Source organism: Hyperolius riggenbachi, chromosome 2, assembly GCF_040937935.1.
Source record: "Hyperolius riggenbachi isolate aHypRig1 chromosome 2, aHypRig1.pri, whole genome shotgun sequence".
Lineage (NCBI taxonomy): Eukaryota > Metazoa > Chordata > Amphibia > Anura > Hyperoliidae > Hyperolius > Hyperolius riggenbachi.
Window position 1 is genome coordinate 48857352 of NC_090647.1, and position 22776 is coordinate 48880127.

The window sequence follows — 22776 nt, forward strand, 5'->3', positions numbered from 1 at the left end:
CTAGCGGTGATACCAGGGCTGTAAATAAACACAACAGGAGGTCCCAGACAGCGGTCGTGCAGCTCACATTGTGTCCAATACACAACTGGGACAACACAGTTTTCAACCCGGGCACCTCAGAAAAATTAAACCTTTTTTTGTAATGGTTTTGTAGTTTTGGTTTTACAACCAATTACACAGATATATAGCTATTTTTTGACGTAATAGCTGGTGGCAGAGTGGCAGCAGAAGGTAAATCTGTGTACCCTGGCAGTGGGAAACACAGACAGACAGCAGCAGCAGCAGGAGGAATGGAGGAGTATTGTGAGCAGCTATTGTTTGACGTAATAGCTGGTGGCAGTGTGGCAGCAGAAGGTAATTCTGTGTACCCTAGCAGTGGGAAACACAGACAGACAGCAGCAGCAGGAGGAATGGAGGAGTAGTGTGAGTGTGGCAGCAGGTAGGCAGCGTGACATAATAGCCCTGGTACCTAGCGGTGATACCAGGCCGTAAATAAACACAACAGGAGGTCCCAGACAGCGGTCGTGCAGCCCACATTGTGTCCAATACACAACTGGGACAACACAGTTTTCAACCCGGGCACCTCAGAAAAATTAAACCTTTTTTTTTTTAATGGTTTTTTGGTTTTGTTTGTAAAAGAAATTACACAGATATATAGCTATTGTTTGATGTAATAGCTGGTGGCAGAGTGGCAGCAGAAGGTAAATCTGTGTACCCTGGCAGTGGGAAACACAGACAGACAGAAGCAGCAGCACACAGCAGCCCACTGTAGGTGTAAAATGTGTGGCTGCAGGCGACGTAATAGTCAAAGTGAACCAGGCTGGCTTAGTGAGCAGGAGCCAGGAGGTGGTAAAGGGTGGTAAGGCACATTAACGATGGTTCTTAGCCAGTTCATGTCCCCCTCTCGCCGACAACAGGGGCCAGGAACTCGCCTTCCACCCACGCCTGGTTCATCTTGAGAAACGTCAGTCTGTCCACAGACTTGTGAGACAGACGTGAGCGTTTCTCGGTGACCACGCCACCAGCTGCACTGAAGCAGCGCTCGGACAGCACGCTGGAAGGGGGGCAGGACAGCACTTCCAGGGCGTACTGCGCCAGCTCGCTCCAGATCTCCAGGCGCTTGACCCAATACTCCATGGGATCAACAGGGGCATCGCTGTCAAGCCCGCTGTAGGACCCCATGTAGTCAGCCACCATGCGGGTCAGGCGCTGGCTGTGACCGGAGGAGGATGCTGCTGCATGCACCTCCTCTCTAGTCACTGCTGCCGGAGCCTCTACAGTCCTGTAGAGCTCGTGGCTGAGAGACAGCAGGTCTGTGGGGCGCTTGCTGCTGCTGGATGCAGGCACCTGCTGCTGCCTCTGTGCTTGCTGCTGGACAGTGGGGGTGGAAGGCTGGGGGAAGGCTTCCTCCAAGCGCTCAACAAGGGCCTGCTGCAAGCTCCTTATTTGTTGCGCTGGGTCTCCTCCTGCAGGCGGCAGGAACTGGCTCAACTTCCCCTTGAGGCGTGGGTCCAACATCATGCTGATCCAGATGTCCTCCCTCTGCTTCATCTGGATCACCCTGGGGTCTCTGCGCAGGCACGTCAGCATGTGCGCTGCCATTGGGAAGAGGCGGGCCACGTCTGCTGGCACATCGACGGCAGTGCTGCTGTCCTCATCCTCCTCCTCTGCCTCGTCAGCCTCATCCTCTCTCCACCCCCGCACCAACTCAGCTGCACTGTGCTGCTCCCCCTCATCAGCAGCAAGGTCAGGGACCTCCACCAAGTCCTCCTCCTCCTCCCCCTCAGAGGTGGACTGTGCAGCTGCTTGCCGCTCCTGCTGGTCCAAGGCTGCCGCTCCCTGTTCCAGCAAAGCATCGAGGGCCCTGTTCAGCAGACAAACCAGGGGCACCCACTCGCAGACCATAGCATGGTCCCTGCTCACCATGTTGGTGGCCTGCAGAAAGGGAGCCAGCACTAAGCACACCTGCTGCATGTGCCTCCAGTCATCATCGGGGACGATGGACGGGATGTTGCTGGTCTTGTCCCTTCTCTGAGCGGCGGAAACAGTGGCCAGGGCAAGGTACTGGTTGACAGCGTGCTTCTGTTCAACCAGACGCTCCAACATCGCCAGGGTGGAGTTCCAGCGAGTCGGAACGTCAATGATCAGCCGATGGCGTGGCAGATCCAGCTCCTTTTGCACGTCTTCCAGGCTCGCACAGGCTGCAGCCGAGCGCCGGAAGTGACGCACAACGTTCCTTGCCGTTTCCAGCAGTTCGCCCATCCCCTGGTAGGTGCGCAGGAACTTCTGCACCACCAGGTTCAGCACGTGGGCAAGACAGGGGATGTGGGTCAGGTTTCCCCTGTCTATTGCGGCAACCAGATTGGCCCCATTGTCGGCCACCACCTCTCCGACTCTGAGGCCTCTGGGGGTCAGCCAAATCCTCTCCTGCTCCTGGAGTTTGGCCAACACATGGGTTGCCGTCAGCTTGGTCTTCCCAAGGCTGACCAAGTGCAGCAGCGCTTGGCAGTGGCGGGCCTTCACGCTGCTGCTGAGGCGGGGGGTTTGGCCAGGTGTGCCGGAGGATGGCAGAGGATCGGAGGAACCTGCTGCAGTTCCCCTGACCCTGCGGGGTGGCACCACCCACTGTGTTGCTGCTGCTGCTGTGCCCGCTGCTGCTCTCCCATCCTCACCCCCTTCCACCAAGCTGACCCAGTGGACAGTGAAGGACAGGTAGCGGCCTGTCCCGAAGCGGCTGCTCCAGGAGTCCATGGTGACGTGGACCCTTTCACCAACCGCGTGCTCCAGCCCTCGCTCCACATTGGCCATCACAAAGCGGTGCAGTGCAGGAATGGCCTTGCGGGCAAAGAAGTGTCTGCTGGGGAGCTGCCAGTCTGGGGCTGCGCAAGCAAGCAGCGCACGAATGTCGCTCCCCTCCTGCACGAGCGTGTACGGCAGGAGTTGGGAGCACATGGCCCGTGCCAGCAAGCCGTTCAGCTGCCGCACGCGACGGCTGCTGGGAGGCAGAGCCCTAACCACCCCCTGGAAGGACTCGCTCAAAAGGCTCTGGCGTGGCCTTTTGCTGGCACGGGAATCAGCAGACACAGCGGAGGAGGCCACTGAGGACTGGCTGCCAGAACAGGCCTCAGTGTCGGCGGCTGGAGTTGCAGAGGGGGGAGGAGCAGTGCGTTTCCGCACTCCTGCTGGTGCTGCTGGAGGAGCAGGAGGGCGGGTGGCTGCTGTTGCTGCTGCTGCTGCTGCTGAAGGCTGTGCAGTGATGGGTGTGGTGCCACTGCCAGCACCAGATGCCTTCAGCCTCTGGAACTCCTCATGCTGGTGGAAATGTTTCGCAGCAAGGTGGTTGATGAGCGAGCTGGTGCTGAACTTTAAGGGGTCTGCACCTCTGCTCAACTTCCGCTGACAGTGGTTGCAAGTGGCGTACTTGCTGTACACTGTGGGCATGGTGAAAAAACGCCAGATTGGTGACAAAAATGACCCCCTACGGCATGGAACCGCTGCTGCCTGTCTCCCTGTGGTGGTTGGGGGGGGGGGCTTGGGTGCGGCTGGTGGTGGTACTGGCAGATGCTGCTGCTGCTGAGCCTGAGACACCAGCAGGCTGTGGGACCTGCCTACTGCTGCCAATGCTTGCAATGATGCGCCTCCTTGCAAGGCCCACAAGCGCATCCTCCTCCTCCTCCTCAGAGCTGCTGAGGACGACATCCCCTGGAGGTGGTGGCACCCAGTCTCTGTCTGTCACCGTGTCATCATCATCCTCCCCCTCCTGAAACATGTCCTGCTGGGATGATGACCCCCCAAACTCCTCTCCTGATGCATGGATGGGCTGCTTGACTGTCGCCACAGTCTTGCTGTCCAATCCCTCATCCCCCAAAGTGCCCATCAGCATCTCCTCCTCAAAATCGCCAACAACAGCAGACAATACCCTGATGGTGCCTGGGGTAAAAATACTGCTGAGTGACAAGTCGCCAACTTGTGACGGTGAACTGGCCTCCTCCTCCCCCCCAGGCCCTGCTGGGCGGCTGCTGCGAACAGGGGTGGTGGTGGTGGTGGTGGTGGTGAGGGTGGAGGCCTCGGATGCAGAGCTGATGGCGGGTTGCTCATCCTCCGTCATGAGTTGCACCACAGTGTCTGCATCCTTTTCCTCAATGGGACGTTTCCGACCCGGCTGGAGGAAAATCGGAGCAGGTGCTACACGCTGCTGCTGCTGTGTCTCTGCAGCGTGAGTTGCAGATGCTCCTGCTGGGCGGCGCCCAAGGCGTCCACGGCCAGTGGCTATGGGAGGAATGTTAGCCACTGACGCTGCTGCTGCTGCTGCGGAACTGTGCATGGTGGCGCGGCCGCGGCCTGCCACAATGCTGCTCCCTCTCCTCCTGATTCCCTTGCTGCCCTTCCCCTTGCCCAAACCGCGCTGGCTGCCACTTCCAGACATCTTCGATGTTTTGGGCGTATAGACAAAAGTTTTTTAAAAGGGCGGGTGAAAAGTGGGGTACTTTAATGGAGTGGGTTGGTGGGTGAGGTGACTGAGTGAGTGTCCCTAGTACAGTAAGTAAGTAGTAACAGTCAGGAAGTACAACTAGCAGTTACAATAATCAATCAGTAATCAGAAGGAAATAGAGTGTGTGTTGTGTGTACACAGACAGTGAGTGCACACACGCAGGAGCTAGTAGCCTATGAACAGTGACTGAGTGTCCTAGACTCCTAGTACAGTAAGAGTAACAAGTAGTAACAGTAAGTAACTAACTAATTACAATAATCAATCAGTAATCAGAAGGAAATAGAGTGTGTGTAGTGTGTACACAGACAGTGAGTGCACACACGCAGGAGCTAGTAGCCTATGAACAGTGACTGAGTGTCCTAGACTCCTAGTACAGTAAGAGTAACAAGTAGTAACAGTAAGTAACTAACTAATTACAATAATCAATCAGTAATCAGAAGGAAATAGAGTGTGTGTAGTGTGTACACAGACAGTGAGTGCACACACGCAGGAGCTAGTAGCCTATGAACAGTGACTGAGTGTCCTAGACTCCTAGTACAGTAAGAGTAACAAGTAGTAACAGTAAGTAACTAACTAATTACAATAATCAATCAGTAATCAGAAGGAAATAGAGTGTGTGTAGTGTGTACACAGACAGTGAGTGCACACACGCAGGAGCTAGTAGCCTATGAACAGTGACTGAGTGTCCTAGACTCCTAGTACAGTAAGAGTAACAAGTAGTAACAGTAAGTAACTAACTAATTACAATAATCAATCACTAATCAGAAGGAAATAGAGTGTGTGTAGTGTGTACACAGACAGTGAGTGCACACACGCAGGAGCTAGTAGCCTATGAACAGTGACTGAGTGTCCTAGACTCCTAGTACAGTAAGAGTAACAAGTAGTAACAGTAAGTAACTAACTAATTACAATAATCAATCAGTAATCAGAAGGAAATAGAGTGTGTGTAGTGTGTACACAGACAGTGAGTGCACACACGCTGGAGCTAGTAGCCTATGAACAGTGACTGAGTGTCCTAGACTCCTAGTACAGTAAGAGTAACAAGTAGTAACAGTAAGTAACTAACTAATTACAATAATCAATCAGTAATCAGAAGGAAATAGAGTGTGTGTAGTGTGTACACAGACAGTGAGTGCACACACGCAGGAGCTAGTAGCCTATGAACAGTGACTGAGTGTCCTAGACTCCTAGTACAGTAAGAGTAACAAGTAGTAACAGTAAGTAACTAACTAATTACAATAATCAATCACTAATCAGAAGGAAATAGAGTGTGTGTAGTGTGTACACAGACAGTGAGTGCACACACGCAGGAGCTAGTAGCCTATGAACAGTGACTGAGTGTCCTAGACTCCTAGTACAGTAAGAGTAACAAGTAGTAACAGTAAGTAACTAACTAATTACAATAATCAATCAGTAATCAGAAGGAAATAGAGTGTGTGTAGTGTGTACACAGACAGTGAGTGCACACACGCAGGAGCTAGTAGCCTATGAACAGTGACTGAGTGTCCTAGACTCCTAGTACAGTAAGAGTAACAAGTAGTAACAGTAAGTAACTAACTAATTACAATAATCAATCACTAATCAGAAGGAAATAGAGTGTGTGTGTACAAGACAGTGAGTACACACACGCAGGAGCTAGTAGCCTTAGCCTTAGCCTATGAACAGTGACAGTGAGTGTCCTAGCCTAACTACAATACTAAATACAGAATCAATCAGTAGTAAAGGACAGCAGCAGAAATACTGGTATAGATGAGAGAAATATACTAACAGAGGACAGGAGAGAACAGCTGCCCACACAGGCAGGCCCTGAGGCCTAAAGCTGTGTAAGCCTGCAGCAGCTGTGTCTCTGTCTATGTAACACAAAAGCTACTAACTAAAATACAATGTCTATCTAACTAACAACAATATAGGTGTATATAGGAGGTGTATGTGAGCAAAAACGCTAGGTAAATGAACACAATAGAGCTCTTGCTAAGCCAAAGCACAAAGGAGCAACTCTCTCTCTGTACAAGTCTCAGGCAAGCACGGAGAAACCTAACATGGCGGCCGCTATTTATAGGGTAGGGGCTGGCCAGGGTCCCCCTCTGTGATTGGCTGCCGTCAGAGGGCCTGGGAGCCCTCTGATTGGCTCTAAGGACATCAATCTGGGCTATGACGCTATTCGAGCTCGGTACCGAGCTCGAATAGCGCCGTTTGCTCGAATAGTGAATGGGCTATTCGAGTGTACTCGAATACCCCATTCGAATAGCTCTAGCTATTCGGAGCTCGAATACCGAGCTCGAATAGCTGAGAAAGAGCTCGAATATTCGAGCTACTCGAATATTCGAGCTCTGCTGAGCACCACTGGTCGGCGCAATCTGTAGCAAGTTCATATGATTTTTTTTGGGTGGGTGCTGCAATGTGAAGAGGGTGGAAGATGGTACTGCAATGCTCTGGCCAGGTATAGGATCAGCCTAAGGCTACAGTTCCAAAAATGGTTTCCTTAGGCTCTCCAGTGTAGAAGCAGTTGTTTTGTGTGATTTATTTATTTATTTATTTATTTGTTGTATTTATAAAGCGCCAACATATTACGCAGCGCTGGACATTAATTTAGGTTACAGACAATATTTAGGGGTGACAAACAGCAATATGACAATACAGGAATACAAGAAAACCAGATCACACAGCACAGTATGAGTACAAGGTAATGCTTAGTCAGTCACTGGATGGGAGCATGGAGATTAGGCAAGTTAGGTTCACTCAAATGCATAGCATGGGTGCACAGTAATAGAGGTGCATGATCAGGTAGGACACAAAAGGAGTGAGGACCCTGCCCAAAGGCTTACAATCTAGAGGGAGAGGTAGGGACACGAGAGGTAGGGGACCAGAGTTCGGCTGTGGGTTTAGAGCAATTGTGAGGGGTGGTAGGCAAGAGTGAAAAGGTGAGTTTTGAGGGCCTTCTTGAAGGTGTTGAAGGAGGGGGCTGCCCTAATGGGTGGAGGTAGGGAGTTCCATAGTGTCGGAGCGGCTCTTGAGAAGTCTTGGAGGCGTGCATGGGACTGGGTGATGCGGGGGACGGTCAGGCGAAGTTCATTGGAATAGCGGAGTGAGCGGCTAGGTGTGTACCTCTGAGTAAGATCGGAAATGTAAGTTGGACAGGTTTTGTGGATGGATTTGTAGGTCAGACACAATATCTTGAATCTGATTCTGGACTGGATAGGAAGCCAGTGGAGGGATTCAAGGAGGGGATCCGCCATGGTGGAGCGATGGGAGGAGTGGATAATTCTGGCTGCCGCATTCATGATGGACTGCAGTGGGGCTGTTCGGGTCATAGGGAGACCAGACAGCAGGGCATTGCAGTAGTCAAGGCGGGAAATTATGAGGGCATGGATGAGGAGTTTGGTGGTGACAGAGGTCAGGAAAGGGCGAATCTTACAGATGTTACGAAGGTGGAAGTTGCAGGACTTTGTGAGGTTTTGTGTGATAAGGATGCTCATTCCAGGAAGTGTGAAATGTCCTTCATTCCTCACTAATCCCCCAAGAACAGTTCCTATCACATTCTGTCAGTGCATACTGTCAGCAGGATATCTCTCCTATCAGCACAGTGCTGTTATTATAGCTCCTTCAAGGACCAGAGACAAGTAGCTGACAGAAGATGCTGCCTTCTCCAGATAGCCATAAATAGAGCTATTGTTAGTTCTGCTGACAAATATTCACTGTACAGAAGCAGCAGAAGCCTGGCCAGGAATGCACAGGTGCTGATATAGGGAAAAGCTAGATGGTTTGGGGCCAAAGTGGCTGGTCAGGGCCGCCTGTGCTGAAAATCTAGTGTATGTTTGTCGGGGGTCCATCTGAAAATGGCGCCTGCGAATAATGGCGCACGGTGTTGCCGCTTATCCGTTTGACGCTTATCGCTATTTAACGTTAAAGCCTTATTGTTATTTAGCATTAACACACAAAACCCTCTCTGTACCTATCCCTAACCCTAAGACCCCCCTGGTGGTGCCTAACCCCAACCACCCCCCTGGTGGTGCCTAACCCTAAAACCCCCCTGGTGGTGCCTAACCCTAACCACCCCCCTGGTGGTGCCTAACCCTAACCACCCCCCTGGTGGTGCCTAACCCTAACCACCCCCCTGGTGGTGCCTAACCCTAGCCACCCCCCTGGTGGTGCCTAAAACTAACCACCCCCCTGGTGGTGCCTAATCCTAACCACCCCTCTGGTGGTGCCCAACCCTAAATCTCCCCTGGTGGTGCCTAACCCTAAATCTCCCCTGGTGGTGCCTAACCCTAACCACCCCCTGGTGGTGCCTAATCCTAACCTTGAAAGTGTTACATTAAATCCATTCACTGTTTTGCAGTTAAATAACTTCTGCAGTTTGGCTTATGTAGGGCGCTATTGATAAATAACGTTACTGTGCGCAATAACGTCTGCTGTTTGGCATATAAACGGCGCTATTGATAAATAACGTTATTGTGTGCCGTTTTTTCTTCTTTTTTCCCTGTGCGTCATTATTATGCAGTACTAACGATAAATAGCGATAAGCGTATCTTTTTAATGCGGTACCATTTTTATGCATAGGCGCTGTGCGCCATTATTCACTGATCCGGTTTATCGGACCGGCCACGTCTCAGCTCTGACGATGTCCCACTCTGCTCCTGGAGGATCTTCACAGTCCCCATCGCCTTCTTCACGGAAGTGTCATCATTGCGCCTGTTGCCGCATTCGCATCAGTGGGTCATTTGTACATCGAGCATTCGTAAAGTGGGGATTACCTGTACTGCAATGGATGCCTGGATGGCCTGCCCTAGCTGCCTTGGCCTGGAACAGTCTAGCGTGTGGACAGGGCTTTACGATATGGCAACTGTTGAGAGGCAAAGTGTAATGTAGAGTTTAAACCAGAATTCAAAATGAAAGCTCAATTTCTTTTTAGCTTGTTTTCTTCTTAACTACTTAAAGGGATACTGTAGGGGATCGGGGGAAAATGAGCTGAAATTACCCAGGGCTTCTAATGGTCCCCCGCAGACATCCTGTGTTGGAGCAGCCACTCACCGATGCTCCGGCCCCGCCTCCAGTTCACTTCTGGAATTTCTGACTTTAAAGTCAGAAAACCACTGCGCCTGCACGCCCGTGTCCTTGCTCCTGCTGATGTCACCAGGAGTGTACTGCACAGACACAGACCATACTGGGCCTGCGCTGTGCGCTCTTGATGACATCAGCGGGATCGAGGACACGGCAACGCAGGCGCAGTGGTTTTTAGACTTTAAGTGAAGTGAACTGGAGGCGGGGCCGGAGCATCGGTGAGTGGCTGCGCCAACACAGGATGTCTGCGGGGGACCGTTAGAAGCCCTGGGTAACTTCAACTCATTTTCCCCCGAACCCCCTACAGTATCCCTTTAAGGACCATGGTGGTTGAAATCTACACCCTGTTTTGGTGGGCTCCTGGCTGGCAGGGTGTAGATTTCAATCACCGTCCGCAGCGCGCATTCGCCGTTTCCGTCGCTCCCCACCGATCGCGCTGCTCAAACTCCACGTTTCTCGCCGACGTTTTCCTTCTGTCCTGTGCAAGAGTTCAGATCCACTTTAATGCAGTGCTGGGCCGAAATTACGCATGAGCGTAATTACGCATCGTAATTCAATGTAAATTTACGCGTAAGCGTTACGCGTAACTTACGGTCTTACGCGTAATTATTTACGCGTAAGACCGTAAGTGGTATCGTAATTACACTGTCTACCGTAATTGCTAGGCATGCGTAATTTTACGAACACTTACGCGTAATTTTACGCGTAATTACTAACGTAAAATCTACCATTTTCTAAGAGTAGCCAATCAGTCAACATCCTAAGCAACCAATAGTATCTTTTCCCGCCCTTCAGTATAAGCGTACGTTTTGACGCATACGAATGATATGTACGCAATAACTGTCACATTGACGGCTATTGCGTACATATCGTCCGCATGCGTCCAAAAATACGCATTAATGGTCATTACGGCACTACGCGTAACATCGTAGTGTAAGCGCCTTCATTACGGTATCCTTACGCGTAATTGCGTAAGTTTACGCGTAATTACAGTGATGTACCGTAGATAATTTCCTACGCCGTAACCGTAATTGCGTAATGCGTAATAGCGTAAAATTACGCGTAATGATCCGTAAGCGTAGATTTTTACATTACGAGCAGCACTGCTTTAATGCATCGCTGCTGCAATATTATACAGAAAGTTCAGTAACATGGGACGGCCTTTTATTATTCTTACAAAATACTCTAAATCCATTACAAGTTCCAGAAGAGCATTCTTATCCAGAAAGTGAAGCTTCATGAATGACTCTTGTCTATGACCTATATTAGCACCGGGCCCATATGCAATTCACTTTTTCACCTGAGTTTTCTCCTAGGTGATAATTTTAAACTTGCCAATAACATTTCTTTTAAGCCACCAGCAAGCAAGAAAATACTCAAAATCATTTTAATAGTACTTTCTCGCCTACTTTTTGGTACTTTTTAAGTTGAAAAGTGCTGGAAAGTTATTTTAAATTGAAAATGAAAAATTATCTCCAAGGAGAAAACTCAGGAGAAAAAATGAATTGCATATGGGCCTGGATGCGTCTGCCATGTTGTCATAGTGTGACATCACCCCGCCTCCCAGCTGTCTCGTCTCGCCATCTGTGATTACCGCTCCGTGTTACGTGTTCCCCCAAGTCCGCGTCCCTGATGGGTGGCACAAAGTGGAAGCCGGGTGTAAGAAGCAGTGAGGTCATCATAGCTGCGAATCACCAAACAGAGAACTAATGAATTGCTGTATTCAGCGGCCTCTGGCCAGAGTCGGGCCCAGCAACCTATAGTAAATGTACACACTGTCATGTAATGTGAGCTGGCCTGAAATGAATTACTGAAGATGATAATGATGTGCTGGAAATCATGGATAACACTCCCAGGCAACTGCAGCCTGGATCAACACTCTATCATAACATTCTATAATCCATTCATTAGTATGTACAGATGACTCATCATACCCAGGATCCAGTCTGTGGGACACAAGGCTGGTTTTATACTTTTCGTGCCCCTAGGCCAGGGGTGTCAAACTCAAATACAAAAGTGGGTCGAAATTGAGCTCTGGGACCAAGTTGCGGGCCAACTCTCTCCCTTATAAAGTTCCCTGGTGTTTAGTAGCCCCCTACTTTCCCTATAAAGATTCCTTGGTGTCTAGTGCCCCCCCTCTCCTATACAGTTCCCTGGTGTCTAGTGGCCCCCCTCCCTCTCCTATACAGTTCCCTGGTGTTCAGTGGTCTTCTCTCTTTCATCTATACAGTTCCCTGGTGTTAAGTTGTCTTCTCTCCCTCATATATACAGTTCCCTGGTGTTTAGTGGTCTTCCCTCCCTCATCTATACAGTTCCTTGTTGTGTTTAGTGGTTTTCCCTCCCTTATACAATTCCCTGATGTTTAGTTGTCCTCTCTCCACTATAGTTTCCTAGTTTCTAGTGGCCCCCTCCTTCCCCTATAATTCCCTGCTGTCTAGTGACCCACTCCCTCTTTAATACAGTTCCCTGGTATCTAGCGTTTTTGCCCTCCCTATATGGCTTCCCTGGTGGTCTAGGGCTTCACCTCCAATATTGCTTGTCTGGTGGTCTAGAATGGGCCAAACATAATGCAAAGTGCGAAAACCACCTGAGGGCCAAATCTGATGGCTCAGAGGGCCAGATTTGGCCCACGGGACGGAGTTTTACATGTATGCCCTAGGCCAAGTATGTTGTGGCTCCCCTTTCTTGTGCAGTAGTGCCCTCCCATGCCATGTGCAGCCCCCTTTTCCATGTCTATCATCCATGTACAGCAACCCCTTTCTTCCATGAACATCTCCCTTGAGCATCAGTTTCCCTTTTTCATGCGTTGCAGCCCCTCTTCCATGTCCACGCCCAGGTTCCCCCTTGGGCTACAGCTTTTACCATGCATAAAACGTTCACGCGGCACAACACATGCAAAAGCATGAGCGCTCAAACGTTTGTTATAACGTGCGTAAAGTTTTATGTGCGGTAAAACGGGCTCGAAGCATAGCGCGCCCGTGCTATGAGTTAGCACACCTTTGTGAATCAAGGCAAAGTGTGCAGATAGCAATACGTGAAATTAGAATGGAATTTCAGTCTGGCTCCTTATTGCCTACAAACAGGGGTAATGTATAGCACTTTGCTGCTGCTCTGCCCCTCCCCCAGACAGATCTCTCTTCAGTGTACCTCTTCCCCTGTCTGCCAAGCTAGCCCATTTGTGGTAAAATGACAATTACCCCTCAAGTTACAGAACAGTTTTAGTGGAGGCTGCCATATTACATGGTTGGTTCATATCATTGGTGAAATTAAAAAGGCATTCTTCTGCTTCGAATCAGTGCAGCTGTCATGTCAGTCAGCCAGATAAGGGAAATCTCCCTCTTTTGTTTGCTTTTCAAACAACTCTATCTTTGCTTTCCATATATTGGTAGGAGAGAGGGATAAAGCTCTAAGCAGAGGTGAAAGTAACTCTTACTAACCATCCCTGGCAATCTTTTAAACTGGAGTTTTATTTTAGCTGTTGTTACAGTTGGACAAATCTATTGGAACTGAGGGAACATTTTAAAGGGAACCTGTACTGAGTAAAATTATTTAAAATAAACACATGAGGTAACTTCAAATAAACATTACATAGTTACCTTGCCATCAGTTCCTCTCAGAAGCTCACCATTTTCTTCTCACAATGATCCCTTCCAGTTCTGACAACATTTTGTCAGAACTGAAATATATCAGTTGCTATAAGTTATATATCACTTGCTGTCAGTTATAGCTGAGTGGACAACTGATGTGCCCGGTAATGTCTATGTTTCCCTATGGCTCAAGTGGGCGATGTTACAGTTTAACAGTGTGCTGACCAGGAAGCTGTTATGGGGTAATGGCCATTTTCAAAATAGAGGACAGAGAATCCCATTGATCACAGTGGACAAACAGGACGCGGGAGAGGAGAAAGTGATTGAAGAGTAGACTGCACAGGAGGTAAGTATGACTTGAATATGCTTATTTTGACTTTTAATTTTCAGTTCAGGTTTGGACTGGAGTTATGAAGATGACGGTTACATGATGGTGAGCAGAAAGGCCTGCTTAAATGAGTTGGAGGTGAGGGCAAGCCCCATGGGGTGAGGGTATTACATACAGTAGGGGCTGGAGCCTCGCGAGCGAGCTAGTGATGCGAGGTGTGGACATTCGTAGAGTGTTGGAGTAGTGGAGAGAGCATGTGACCACAGGGAGGGGAGCCAGAGCTGTGGAGAGCCCCCAACTACCAACTTTCATTCCCTCTGATATAGGGGTTTGTCCTCTTTATATGGTGGTATTTGTGCCGACAATTCTTGGCCCCTGGAAGATAGACATCCTGGCTGTGGGGGTTACCAAGGGCAAATGTGTTGACATGTGCATGCATATAGGCATTCCCACCAAGAGTGCCAATGGCAACTTGCTGTAGTATTGGAGCTAGTTTGTTCATTCTGTGACCTGACTAGTCTCTGTCCTGAATTCCTGTCTGATGCTGTACAATTCATTATCTAATAAGTTTATTTGCGCTTCAAGTTTGCTTCAATGACTAAAACAACAAATTACTGATACTTAACGAGAGTTCATGACTGAGAAACTTAAGTAACGCTACACACGGCTTGCTATTATTATAACCGAGCCCGGAGCGCTCCCTTAATGCCCATTCCTCCCCTTTCACACAGATACTGGCTAATTATCTGTTTCATAAACACTTCTGGAGGAGAGACAGAAGGCCTTTTGTGTAATGTAAATCTGGAGGTCAGAGGAATGCAGAATCTGTTCTCATGCCAACCAAATATTACTGGGCATTCCTGACTGTGACATCATGTATCTCGGAGGATTCTGCCGAACGTTCACCGACACATCAGTAGGCCATGATCAGCATTTCAGCAGCTGTAATGGAAACGGTCCCCCCGGCACATCATCACACGGATATCCCTGCGTAGCCTGACAACAAGAAGCCCATTGATGGGCGAGCTGGAGGCGCGGGCTCCCTGTTCGGTGGTGCCACACTGTGACATGTCAGCGCCGCTCACATCTGACCGCTGCCATGAACACCCAGGCTGAGTCACAGAGTCATTCCTTGCAGCTATGTAAATCCCCTGGAAAGGAAGTTTTCTGGAACGCTTCATAGCTAATTATCGTTCCCCGGGATCTGGGTGGAGGCTGGAAACGCGTCGCTTCAGGTTGCATGAGACTTTAAAATGAAATTCATCATGTTCCTACGGGAATACAGACTACAGAACAATGGTGGCAGCTTGTAGGAACTCAGAGAAAACTGCTGAGCAAAAGAACTGCGTGCAAATTCCAATCAGATGTCCTGAATGACCAAAAGTCAAAATTGGACTTTTATTGATCTTACGTGTTTGGTTGCAATAAGCAGAGCTCAGTGCAAGTTCTAGCCCAGAGTCTCCCTCCGAAAGTAGTGCAGCCAGAATCTGTTTCTTCAGGGGCGTAACTAAAAATAACTGCCACCCCCCATCCCCGCAAAACTTTGGATGGGGCCCCCTCCCCCCCTCGCTTTCTGCCCAGGTAAACTGAGAACCAATGTTATTCAATTGGCTAGTGCACACCTGAATGTGTTTTCCCCATGCAGATAAAACCAGACAGCATTGGAGCACTGCAGGCATTTTCTCTATCAATTACATAAGCATTTGTGATAACATGTGCATGTTTTCATACATAGAGACACACATGGGGCTTGATTTACTAAGCGGTGCTAACTTTAGCACTGGCCCTTAGCACGTCTAAACTCAGTTGAAATGTGAGAAGTAGTGCTCGTGCGCAAAGTACCTGGGGCAAAGTTTTGAGCGCGCACTGCACAGAGTGCAGGGCGCTCCGCGCGAAGTGCCCATTAAAGCCTATGGGACTTGGCGCGCGCATAGAACTTTGCGCGCAATCTGATTGAGAAATCCGGTGCTAACCTACTTAGCACCCTGGTTAGCACGTCTAAAGACTTTAGACGTGCTAAGTAGGTTAGCACCGCTTAGTAAATCAAGCCCATGGTGTGCAAAAAAGGCATACAGAAAACTGACAGACGAGTGTGCTCCCAGCCTCAGCTTATTACACTCAGACCATCTCTGATGGAGCAGAACTGGCTCTGCAGACTCCTCCGCCATCACTACACTGCACAGCACTTGGGGAGGGGTGGAGAGGTGGGGAGCAGGAAGCTGTACACAAGACCCTGCTGAACACTGAATAGGGACCGTCTACAAATCTTTGTATGCAAAACTTCCTTATCAGTGGCTGAGCAGATGCAGTCATTAGAAAAATTGTGCAGAGAGCAGAAAGAACAGGGGAAATAAACCTTTTCCCACATGGGGCCCCTGCAGCTTCTTGTCCCCCTGCAGCTGCATCCCTTGCATGGTCTATTGTTACGCTCCTGTGTTTGTTCCAAGAAAGATATGCGGGCAGTATCTGTCCAACCCTACTGCCCCTTCCAGTGGTGTAACTACAATTCATGCCCCCTGTCAGGAACCGGCCCGCGGCACGCCTGCGTATACGGTTCCCGACTGCGGGTTTGACCAGACTGAGAGGGGAAGCAGCCTTAGTCAAGCTAAAACAAGGCTGGGACCCCTCAGAACACCTCTCACTGCCACCACTAGCGGTTCGCTAGACACTTCCACTCTGCTGTCGAGTCCTCAGCGCGCACTTCGCGTTTTCGGGTCAGCTTTGCGCTTAGGCCAAATACGGGAACGCCACGCACCCACACACACACACAGTTGCAATCTTACACTGTCGTGAAGCAAAGACCCACTAACAGTCGTTCCGAACGATACGGTTAGCCACTCTGCTGTCGCTACTCGCACTGGCGTTGTTCGTACGTTGGGTCAGCTGCGCGCTTAGGCCAACGTATGACAAACGCCCCCACACACAATGCAATTACAATTTCATACGGTAGTGTTGCTCAAGCGTACAACTAGGCATGAACTTATACACGGTTACACTTCAGTCTCTTCTAGGCTATGAGTGTTAGTTTAGTACAGCAGAAGTCAAGCTTATTAAATAATAATTTAATATTCTAGAAAAACATAGAACAATGCAGAACTTAATATATACAAAAAGATTACAAAAAACTAAGTAAAAATAGTTACAAGATAAAAGTTACAAAGATAACAGGTTACAAAGATACAACACCAAGCAATTTGCTTACCAAAAATACAGGAATCCAGATAGAAGAACCTTGGACTTTTGTGGACGGACACAATTCTGGTTAGACCAGGAGTTCACTAGCTTGGGCCAGGAGACCGGCTGCCACTACCGTCAGAAGAGAACTGATTTGAGGTAGATGTCCCCTGGTTTTTATAATGAAATATTCGCCTCGAGGCTGTAAGCCTGTGTGGACGGGGGGAAGCTAGATTTAATTACATCCTCAGTCATAATTGGATCTCCAGAGATCTAACATCCACCTGCGAAAAATGTACAATAGCCCACATACATGAAAAGATTTCCCTAGTCCACGTTACAGGTGACAACCCCATTGTTGACAGTACTTCCTAGCTGATCAAAGATAAGGAGGTTGCACCTCCACCAATAATTCAATTTCCACAGGTAGAAAATGGTATCAAAAGGACTTCACCCCTTCCATAATTTCCCGTAGGCTGTCAAATACATTTCAAACATTCAGGTGTCAGCTTCCCCCTGCCCCCAAGACTCTAGCAGGCTTGCCTTGTACAATGGGACAATGGCTGACACCAGACTCAAAAGCCATGCCGACCAGCCTATTCTTCCTCAATTGGCAGCTAATTAGCAGTGGACACAGTTTCCCTTGCTGGACAATGGGGCAGAGGTAATGGACATCTACATACCGAATTACATTAGACTTTAGTTTACTCTGGCCAGGTGACCAATTACACCCAAGCCCAATACACATCTGAGGTTTTACCCAGTAGACAGAAAAATGAAAATATTATCCTTACATCATAAGCACCCCAATATATTCCTGACACCCCCCATCCCTGCAACATCAGAGGCCCCAATGTTCACACCCCTCCCTTGACTTCCCTTCATGGCCTTGGGGCCCATCATACGAGGGTCATAAAACAAGTGTGGCCATCAGGATCTTCAAGTGTAGCCACCAAAACACCTGAACTGAAGATATAGTATAGTCTGGAGTATAGTCCCCTGAATTGGAGGAAGGGAAGGTTAGTAGTTCGGGTAATCCCACAGCACTGGGCCCCCCTACAATTATAGGTGCTGCTCCCCTCTAGTTACGCCCCTGGGCCCCTTCCTATTAGAAGTGCAGGCAGATGCAGCTGCTGGATCGTGTACTGGTTAAGAGCTCTGACATAGGAGACCTGGGTTTAACCTCCCTGGAGGTCAATTAAAACCGCCAGGGGGCAGCGCAGCATTTTTTTTTTTTTTAATCATGTAGCTAGCCTAGCGCTAGCTACATGACAGCCGCTGAGCAGCGGCATCCCCCCACCCCCTCTGATCACCTCAGGCGATCAGGCCCATCAGGAAATCCCGTTCTGAACGGGATTTCCATTAGGGCTTACCCCGTCTCCATGGGGACGGGTGCGATGATGTCACCAACGTCATGGACGTCGTGACGTCCAAAGGAGTCCGGATCCACCCCTCAGCGCTGCCTGGCACTGATTGGCCAGGCTGCGCAGGGGTCTCGGGGAGGACCCTCTAATAGAGCGAGCGGCAGCGAATCGGCGGGGAGCGGCGGCATCGGTGAGTTCACGCGGGTAGCAAAGTGCTAGCTGCGTGCAACAAAAAAAAAAAATAACGCAAATCGGCCCAGCAGGGCCTGAGAAATACTCCTGCGCGGCATAGTCCGAGCTCAGCTCGGGCTTACCGCCAGGAAGGTTAAAGTGAACCAGAGACAAAGCACCCTCATGTATTTTACCTTATATATCAATGGGAACATTAGAGAAAACACCTACCCTGCTCTCTGTTTCACTCTTCACTGCTCAGCCTGCCTGTTATCAGCCCTGATAAAATCCCTGACTGAGCATTCAGTCTGGCTTTGCTCAGGAATCATTATAGCTGAGTCATTATAGCAGAACCAGAAGGGGGTGGGCTTGGGCTTGAAAAGACATCAGAGAACACAGACTCAGCTATAATGATTCCTGAGCAAAGCCAGACTGAATGCTCAGTCGGGGATTTTATCAGAGCTGATAACAAGCAGGCTGAGCAATAAAGAAAGAGCAGGATAGGTGTTTTCGCTAATGTTACGACTGATATATATGGTAAAATACATGAGGGTGCTTAGTCTCTGGTTCCCTTTAATCCTCGGCTCTTCATATTCAGTATAAACCAGCACCTATTCAGTAAGGAATTCTTGGGAAAGACTCCCTAACGCTGCTACTGCCAGTAAAACACTTAACCATAGACCCTGAACAAGCATGCAGATTAGGTGCTCTGACTCCAGTCTGACTTGATTAGCTGCATGCTTGTTTTCAGTGTTGTGACTCACTACTGATGCCAGAAGATCAACATTACTGCCAGGCAACTGGTATTGTTTAAAGGGGAAATAAATATGGCAGCCTCCATATCCCTCTCACTTCAGGTTCCCCTTTAGCCACCAGCACACAAGAAAATACTCAGAATAGTGCTTTCTGGTACTTTTTCAATTGCAGAGTGCTGTAAAGTAATTTTAAACAGAAGATGAAACATTATCTCCTAGGAGAAAACTAGAAAAAGTGAATTGATTAAGGGTTAAAGGGCCATATGCAATTCATTTTCCCTCTAAGTTTTCTCCTAGAAGATAATTTTTCAACTTGTCTTTAAAATAATTTTTCAGCACTTTGCAATTGAAAAAGTACTAAAAAGTTGGTGAAAAAGTACTACCAAAAATATTTGGAGTATTTTTTTGCTTGCTGGTGATTGAAATGGCAAATTCATTGACAAGGGTCAATGTGCAATTAACGTTTTCTCCTAAGTTTTCTCTTAGGTGATATTTTTAAACTTGTCAATAAAATGCCCTTTAAGGCCTTTTTCACACCAAGACGTTGCGTTTTATGGGATGTTAAAGGGATACTGTAGGGGGGTCGGGGGAAAATGAGTTGAACTTACCCGGGGCTTCTAATGGTCCCCCGCAGACATCCTGTGCCCACGCAGCCACTCACTGATGCTCTGGCCCCGCCTCCAGTTCACTTCTGGAATTTCAGACTTTAAAGTCTGAAAACCACTGCGCCTGCGTTGCCATGTCCTCGATCCCGCTGATGTCACCAGGAGCGTACTGCGCAGACACAGACCATACTGGGCCTGCGCCGTGCGCTCCTGGTGACATCAGGGGGATCAAGGACACGGCAATGCAGACGTAGTGGTTTTCAGACTTTAAAGTCTGAAATTCCAGAAGTGAACTGGAGGCGGGGCCAGAGCATCAGTGAGTGGCTGCGTGGGCACAGGATGTCTGCGGGGGACCATTAGAAGCCCCGGGTAAGTTCAACTCATTTTCCCCCGACCCCCCTACAGTATCCCTTTAAGGTCGCATAACGTGCCCCTAACGCAATGCATGGTGGTGTTGAATTCGGACGTCAGATTGAGCCACCTTATGAGGCTCTTGGTGCTATCCTGGGAAGTCCAGATCTTTTCAATAATTCGCATGATTCGAATCGGATCATTGAAAAGATCCAGATCTTTGAACCAAATCTTTGAATCATTTTACTAGGGAAGCAGGAAGCTGGGGTGCAGCAGAGTGAGAGGTGCAGGAGAATGAAGGCACATTGAGGGTGCTAATAGGGAAGGGAGAGATGCAGCAGGAAGATTGTGCTTGTGCACAGAAGCTGCAGTTCCTGTTTCTTCCAGACATCCACTGTGAACCGAATCGTTCATTGTGATGATCCGGATGATTCAACTCACAAAAAAGATGTTGATGATCCTGACAACACTACAGTGCAGTGAATATTAATTAGCCATGTGGCTAGGAACAATAGGGGACTCTCCCCTTACTGAGCATGTGCAAACAGTCTAAAGTGGCTAAAACCACATATAACGCACAGCATGCTGCACTTTCATAGAAGATGTAGCGTTACACTGTAACGCAACGTGGGCACTGTGAACAGCCCATTGATTTTTCATTACTGTGAGTTAGGCTGCGTTACAGGCTGCTCTAACGTGCGCCTGTAACGTCCCACTGTAAAAGCAGCCTAAACTTCCAGCAAGCAAGAAAATACTCTATAGTACTTTTCACCTACTTTTTGGTACTTTTTTAGTTGAAAAGTGCTGTAAAGTTATTTTAAATCGGAAATTAAAAATGATCTCCTAGGAGAAAACTCAGGTGAAAAAGTGAATTGCATTTGGGCCCTGGTGTGAAAATATCACCTGGGAGAAAACTTGGGAGAAAAAGTTAATTTCATATAGGCCAAAGAGAGATTCATGTTAAAGAGTAACTGTCAGGCTGCAAAAGCTAATTTAAACCTCTATTCTCCTGTGTTAAACAGTTTAGAAGGAAGCCAAAAAGGCAATACTGAAGTTAAAAATCTCTCTTACTTTTGATGTGTGCTGACAGCAAGGCTCCGTATTCCCAAGCCCTTAAAAAGGACGAGAGGCCGCATACCATACAGCAAAGCATTCTGGGGCCCTCTCCTCAGCTGCTAGTGAGAAGTTACAGGCTCAAGTTACAACAGCGTGTAACTCACAGCACTGATAAATCTCTTGGCAGTGTACACTGCAGGAGTCCCTATTGTTCCTAGCCACATGGCTAATTAATATTCACTGCACAGTAGTTCTATTCATTATGAGCTTTTTTGTGAGTGGAATCATCAGGAAGCAGGGAGGATATGACATCACAATTGGCTTCATAGGAGACAGACAAACATGAAACCTGCCATGAGCTGTCAGGAGCATCATTCTCTGCAAATACTATATAAAAATTCTGTGAAGTACAAACGTGGACAGTGAAATGCATATGTAATGTAAGTACAGCCAATATTTAGCTACTGATATATGTGTTTATTTTCTCTGAGACCTTATACCTAACACCTCCTCTTTAAAGAGACTCTGAAGCCTCACTAAATCACTGTTTTTTCTTCACAATGCTGTTAAGCATGATTGCCCCCTCTGAAACACCGCATACCTGCGGCTGAAATCTCAATGAATCCCCCCAAAATGCTGATCTTTCCGGTCAGTAGGGTCTAAATCACACCTGAAACAAGCATGCTGCCGATCTTGTCAGATTTCTCATAGACATCTGATCTGCATATGCTTGTTCAGGGTCCGTGGCATAAAGTAAACCAGAGATGTCAATATAGCAAGAATCGATACTTACCCAGGGCTTCCCCCAGCACCATAAGCACATCTGAGTCCCACGCCGTCCTCCCGCGGTCTGCCGTTCAGCCAAAACGCCAGGTCTGCTGATCGTGGCTGAACGGCAGCTGGTGCTGGAGGAAGCCCTAGGTAAGTATCGATTCTTGCTATATTAACGTCTCTGGTCCACTTTACAATATTAGAGGCAGAATATCAGCAGGACAGCCAGGCAATGTGCATTATTTAGAAGGAAATAAACATGTCACCCTCCATATCCCTCTCACCGCAGGTTCCCTTTTAGGATGGGAATATTCACCTGTTATTTGCAGGACAGCCTATAGTCATGTTTTCAGAGACCATAGTGAAAGATTCTTGGAATTGTCACACACGTTGGAGGATCACTTGGCCGGCGTTCCTCCTCTGTGAGTCACCATGGAAAACAAAGGGGGATAAACAGACCAGCGAGCAGATTCTGGAAGACCTAACATCATTATAACAGCCAAGTGGAACACATGGTGCAGCCATTTAATCAAATGACCATTTCATAATTATTCAACTGGCAAATATTGTACATGACTCCGTGACCTCAGGGGGAGGGAAAACAGATTTATGGCAAGTGGAAGAATGAGTCACCCCCCCCAGTGCCAGACAATGCCCTGGTATCCACAGAGCAATAACATGTATTCAGCATGTCAACATTGAATCTAGGTCAGGGCATCATGAGTCATAAACGCCAGTCAGGTACTGTTCTGTCTGCCCTACAAAGTACTGTATGTGTCAGCCACTGGAAAAGTCTGTAGTTCTGGAGATCTTAAGGACCAGTAGCCACTAGAGAAGTCTGAAGTACTGAAGAGCCTAGGACCAGTAGCCACCAGGAAAGTCTGACATTCTTGATCTTGAGATCCATATGACCAGTGGCAACTGAAGAAGGCTGAATTTCTGGGGGTCTAAAGGATCAGTAGCCACTGGAGAAGTCTGAATTTCTGGAGGTCTAAGGGATCAGTTGCCACTGGAGAAGTCTGAATTTCTGGAGGTCTATAGGATCGCTAGCCACTGAAGAA